The following is a 6,277-nucleotide window of genomic DNA, read 5'->3' as shown; positions in this document are numbered from 1 at the left end:
TTTCGCTCCAAATTGTTTCGAATTTTTTTGGTGCTGTCACAAAGCTTGGCTTGGGTTTTGTTTTGTTTTTTAAACACAGCTTGCAAAAAAACCCCGTATAAAGCCGAAACCCCTTTCCTGGGACCTGCCTCAAAAAAATGTAAAACAACGTTAATGAAGAAACTTGCTCCTTTTCCCCCAAACTCCTGCTTCAGGATTCCTCTGCCGCACCCAGACTGCTTTTTGTCATTAACATTTATGCTTGATTTTAGTCACCATACGGGAGTCAGAACATGATCCAACGCTGTTTTTTGGGGGGCAAGTAAGCTCTTCCCCGTCACGCTTGTCCCCCCAGCTACCACATGCAGCAGGAAGACGTTAATAAGGACAGACGATCCCATCGCCCCCCTTCTAACGCACGGGACGTGGGTGGCATCAGGGACCGGGGAGGGATACGAATGCAGAACAGCAGCCGAGACCTCCCGGCGCGAGCCCCTGCCCCGCTGCAATTCGGAGAGGGCCCCGAGCCGGCGCTGCCCGCCGCCGGGAGCGCGGCGGCCTTGCGGAGAAGCAGCTCGCAGCACGACGCTCCGCCAGGTTTTGCTGCGACCTCCCAGTTTGGGCCGCTGCGGGCGGCGAAAGTTAAAGCTTCCGAGGGAGGACGCGCCGGGGCAGCAGCTCCGGCAGCGGGGAGGAAAAGGTAAACGCCGCTTTCTGCTTTAGGCTTTGCGCTTGTGGCAAGCGGCATGAGTAAATCCAGCTGTATTTTTTCAGTCTATCGATAACATATCAGCGGCTGAGGAAGAAGGGAAAGTGCAATTCCTAGCTGACTCCCGGAAGAAAGTAAAGGGCTGGTAAGAGCCGCAGAAGTCCTCGAGGGGAGGGGAAGGGATGCTGCGAGGAGGGAACGGGGCAACCGGGCATTTTAAGAAAGAGCCGGCAAACTTGGACCATCCAGAACCGCTTTGTTTCCGTGCTAGTTCACCCTGCTGCCGGGATCCTTTTCGTTGCCACGTTGGGGTTTATGCCCCAAGACGGAGATACAAGCCTCATCCCAGCCTGTGAAGTCCAAACTGCCCCAGCTGTAATCCAAATCTGCGCAATTCCCTTCTACTTCTCCAAGTGTTAAAGGGCTTTTGGAGGATTCAGCCAGTGGTTCATTTTCTCAGAAGACAGGACATAGGTAGCAGAAAGTTTCCTTTTATGTTCCTGCCTCCTCCCAACTAACACCTGCATGGCTCAGGCCTGGCAATCATATCAATAAAGGCAAAAGAAATTCCACGTGGAGTTTTAAATCGGAATTGTGCACAAGAACACGACTTTCTTCCATATGTAAGCATAAGCTGCAGATAAAGGCCATATATTTAGGTGTTCTACAGCACGTTATGCATTTAACACGACACGACCAAACATGTCTTTTGGCTGATCAACTGGCGCAACCTGCTGATTTTTCGGGGATACTACAACCTGAGCCCGATAGCTAAAGCTTGTTTCATCTTTGTGACAAAACTCATCTCATCTCAGCCTACTCAAGCGATGATAAGGCTGATTAAATACCGCGTGCAATTTGTTTTACAGTGTGCCAGCTTGATTTTCACCATGAAAACCACACGCTGCTGATTGCGCAAGTAAATTCTTCGACAGCTAATTTCTAAAGCATAATTTGATTTTATGATTAACACTAAGTCTGTTATTCATTTGCCAGACAAACAGCTTTTAAGGTTCTTTAATAACATAATGCACACAGATCACCTGGAAAGTAAATGCTCCAGATTGATTTGGAGCATCGCACTAAACACGCTGGACTAGCCGAGAAGAGCAAAGTTAAGTGTTCTGTAAAATATATCCAGGGATAGGAAGAAGATTTACCTTCTCCAATTACCTAGTAACAAGCCTAGCAAACTTACAGTTCTGGTACTGTAATTTTACCAAGCAATAAGATGTGCAAGCTTTCAGGAAGGTCATTTACCTAATTCACGGCGGCTGCAACCCCACAGAGGTTGCAAGAGGAAGGAATTTGTGGCCTAAATCATCGGTTTATGGAAGTCAGTGGAATCCCACTAAGCTGTAACATGTGTAAAGGAAACGATCAAACGATCCAGCCCTCACTGGTGGGAAACAAAATTAGGACGGCAGCATGGTGGCAATCAAATTGCAGGCCTTAGCTGTGAAGTTTTGCATTTGCTCAGGGTTTGGCCCTGCCTTTAACCTTGGAATTAATTATGAATTAATGCTTCCACCCACCATGTCCACTACCATTTCCCAGGGGCCTCTTGCACTTTTCTGGCTAGGTTTTTTTCCTCCAAGAAGCTTATCACATCATTTTATCTTCCAATTTCTTTTCTTTTTTCTGTACTTAAGACAGACGTATTACAGACTGTTTTACCAAGAAAAATCAAGCCTGACATGGCTAGCTTACCACCTGCTCGTTCTGTTTGAGAGAGATGAGGAATCTTTTTTGAGCTTCTTCGTTATACATATTAAAAGGCACCGACCCTGGGGCCTCCCGTTAGCGACTAACTCAAACCGGTCCCTCAGACCGTGGCTGCCAACCAGGCAGCTCTGCAAACGAGGCAGTGCCTTATTTTCTTTTCTTTTCTGCTCACTACGCAAAGCCGAAGCAGAATCACTTTAATGCTTCCCAGCTGGGGTACGAGCAAAACATACTTTGGGTTATCGGAGCAGCGAACGGTAGGAGAGCGATGTGTGAAATACCTTTCGAAAGCCACTGGCCGATTCCCGTTGCTGACGACAAGGTCGGAAAAGTCTTGGATCTTGCTCTTCCTACAGGCAGGACCTGCTGTTCTCTCACACCCCAAGGACTGCGCTAGCTCCTTACGTCTTCAACTACATGCTTCATAACTGTAGCACTATTACAACAATTAGGGCTAAATAAACCTTTCCTGTTTTTATTTTTTAGTCAAATAGTTCGTTTACCGAAAACTCAAATTACTGAAAAAATTCATTTACTGAAAACAAATCTGTGAATAGCTTTGAGACAAGTAATTCTGGGAGAAGAAAGATTTACCAGCTATATTTACAGAAACAGAGGTAATACCCAGACACAAACATTATTATCGCCCCATTAAATTTGGAAACAAAGGACTGCTTCCAGCTCCTCAGTTAAACTTGCCAAAAATGGGAAAAGTATATCAAAACGAAGCTTCTCTTTCTTCAAACAACATTATCATTTTATTGTTTTCCCAAGCAAAACATGAAACATTTCCTGTTCAGACCGCTATTATGTAAAGCAGGTCCACAGGGAGTCAAAAGAGTCCAGGTTACAGTTGTGATAACCGATCTCCATCCCCTTTCCATCAAAGTCTCAGGGCTCTCAACGTGTTAGGAAGGACTAGTCTAATATTTCAGGGTGCAAGGCAGGCACCGTCCTATTCAACAGTCCTGGGAACCGGCAACGTGCAATTCACTGGTATCGCCCGTCAGCCCCCCAAAACACAACCTGATTTACAAAGCAGAGTCACAGTATCTCGGGAACGACGCGCAGCCGGCTAGGAAAAGAGGTATTCTTAGGGAAGAAGAATCTCCCATTAGGAGACCCGTAAGGGGCTCGTATAGCCAGGGAAGTCATTACTGACACACAAGCAGCAAAACGGGGAAGGCACCTCTTAGGCAAGAGACAGCGGTCCCAGTGTGCTCCGTTGGTCCGTCTCTTCCTCGCGTGGATCCTTGCAGCACCGTGCGCTGACTTCGCTCCGTCTTCTGCCCGATCCTCCCAACCGCAGGAAAGGAAGTGGCGCAACGGCAGCTCCCGAGGGCCCTGCAACTTGGTGGAGGATTGTCCCATACCCTTCTGTTATTACGCGCTAAGTCACCAATTAGTGTCTTTCACAACTGCACCTACCAACTGCTATATTAACATCTTCATTGCCCAACACAGGAATGCCACCAACGGAGGAGTTTCATCGCTTCCTCAGGCCCAGCCGCCCGAGGTGACAGGTCTACCCCTGCCAGACCACGCAGTAAAGACAGGGAATCCCCCCTAAATCTCAACTACAATATCATACGTTTGAAAACTAATTTTTTAAGACCAATACTTCACCACAAGTGTGTTAGTTATATTATTATAACAAATGACATTTTGACATATTCATTTAAGAAAGAATTGAGCAAGACACAATACTATTAAGATCTCTTAGGAAGGAAATATAAAAAGCACACATACACAGCTACTAGCAGTCTGGAGTAAGCCCTATAACACAAATGTAGGTGGAAAAAAATGACAAACAGGTAGCTACGAGCTGTTTTACAAAATACCAAATTGCAAACCAGTAGTCGAAGCAAAGCTTCTTCCAATTTCTCTGCACCTACAACACAGTTGTACTTCTGGTCTCTCACCTGTCGGTGTATCTGGCTTATTTTATACACAACTTTGCTTTCTCAAAAGACTTTGCAGAGAGGATTGAGGTGCAGCAGTTCCTTCCTTGTAAAACTGTGTTTTAAGACAGGTGTGCCTTGGGTAAAATTTATACAATGAGATATTTAAAACGCTACTACTGCAAACCGGCAATCTGGAGTAAAACCAGGACTAAAAAGCTGGCAGATAGAGATCATTATCGCAGAAACCATGTTTGGAGGCCCCACAACTGAGAAAGGCCGGACAACAGTCAAAAATTATTCATTTTTAAATGATTTTGTTTCTAGTAGAAAAAAAGTGCAATATCTAGCTAACTAAGCTCAGCAATACCTTGACACCTACATCCTATGAAATTCCGAACAGCCCCACTCTGGTTACACAGGATGCAGACACAGTCACGTAATGTGCACGTAGCGGTCAAACCGGGGTGCAGGTAGATCACGTTCCCCTGTTGTCTCCACTCTTAAATGATTAACCTGTCTCCTGTTACAGCTGTTGCTTAGGTTGCTTTTCATCTTTTGCAATTACACCATCCCTCTCAGATAAGGTGAATTCAACTCCCTTGACTGAAAGACGGCACACAGACTGCCTGCCTCCCTTGCTGAACAGAGCTAAAATTATTATTATTATATTACTAATATTAATATTACTATTATTATTAGGGAGTGCTTCTGTTCCTGCACGGAACCACTTTTGAAGCAGGGGTCGGAGCTCTTTCACCCACAGAGATGAGTGAGGATTGAAAATAGGTGACAGACAGCACAATAGCTGTAGAAATTTACTGCCGTACATAATATTTTTACACTGAAAGACAGTTGTAGGAGAAACTTTAAAGACTTCTGGAATTTCACAATGCTCCTTGGTAACTCAACCAATACACACAGTCTAAGATCCAACAGATTCAGAGAATTTCACTCAAATTGTGCTGAGGTCTAGTAAGGGGTGAGGGACCTGGGTCATGAAGAAATAGTAGTCTGGAGTTGGCTTTTAAGTCTCAAATCATTTCGCTCTAGCAGGATGCAGGTCTCCATCTGCGCAGTTTAAGTGTCCTGAGAAATTAAAGCTAGTAAGCCTGGAAAGCTGGAAATAATAGTACGCACACGCTTCACAGCACCTCCAGCAGCCTCTCAACTTGCAGCGACTACGACTTGTTCTGGCAAGGTGGTTCTGTCACATAAGCCACCCCTGTCTTTAAGTTCAGGGTAAGCAGTGTCCCCAGATCCTGATATCCATTGAGAGCTCTTGCCAGCACCTTGTGCTATTTGGATACCTGGACTCCATTACACTGAGCAGATCAGAACAAAAAGCCCCATCAAAACTAGACAGAGGGAGCCTAACATTTTAAATGAGTATTTGGTGGCTATAAGTGAAAAACAGCAGTTCTTTCTGGCAGGATGGCAGAAAAACCAGCAGGGACAAAATCACTAAAGCCACTGATAATAACCCCAGGGAGGACTGAAAGATTGGTTTGGGGCTAAATATTGGCTGTAAAAAAGCTTGGAACCATGAGCAAATGATTTGTCTCCTGCTGCCTGTTCCATGGAGTTTTCAAGAAAACAGGCTTAGAGACATTCTTTGCAAACTGGAAGGGCTGCAGAGAGACGTCTGTTTCTCTTCTGCAAAAAACCTGCAGGACTTCCAGAGGTTCCCAAAACTGGGAATACAGGAGAGTTTATGTGAAAGTTCCATGACTCATTTAACTTTTTCATTAACTAAGACTTGCCCATAAAGAAAATCTAACACTTTTCTTTAACTGCCACCGAAAAAACTAGAAGGAATAATTAAAAAAAAGAAAACCACAAAACAGTGTACTTAATAATACAGATTACTGAATGAAGATACTACTACTGTTATTAATAATGCAGATACCAAATGAAACATAAAACCTAAGAAGAGGTTGAAAACCAGTGGGAGAGTGGATGT

The sequence above is a fragment of the Apteryx mantelli genome, chromosome 14 (assembly GCF_036417845.1).
Source record: "Apteryx mantelli isolate bAptMan1 chromosome 14, bAptMan1.hap1, whole genome shotgun sequence".
NCBI lineage: Eukaryota > Metazoa > Chordata > Aves > Apterygiformes > Apterygidae > Apteryx > Apteryx mantelli.
The sequence above is the reverse complement of the archived record's forward strand: the minus strand, read 5'-3'. Positions refer to the sequence as shown.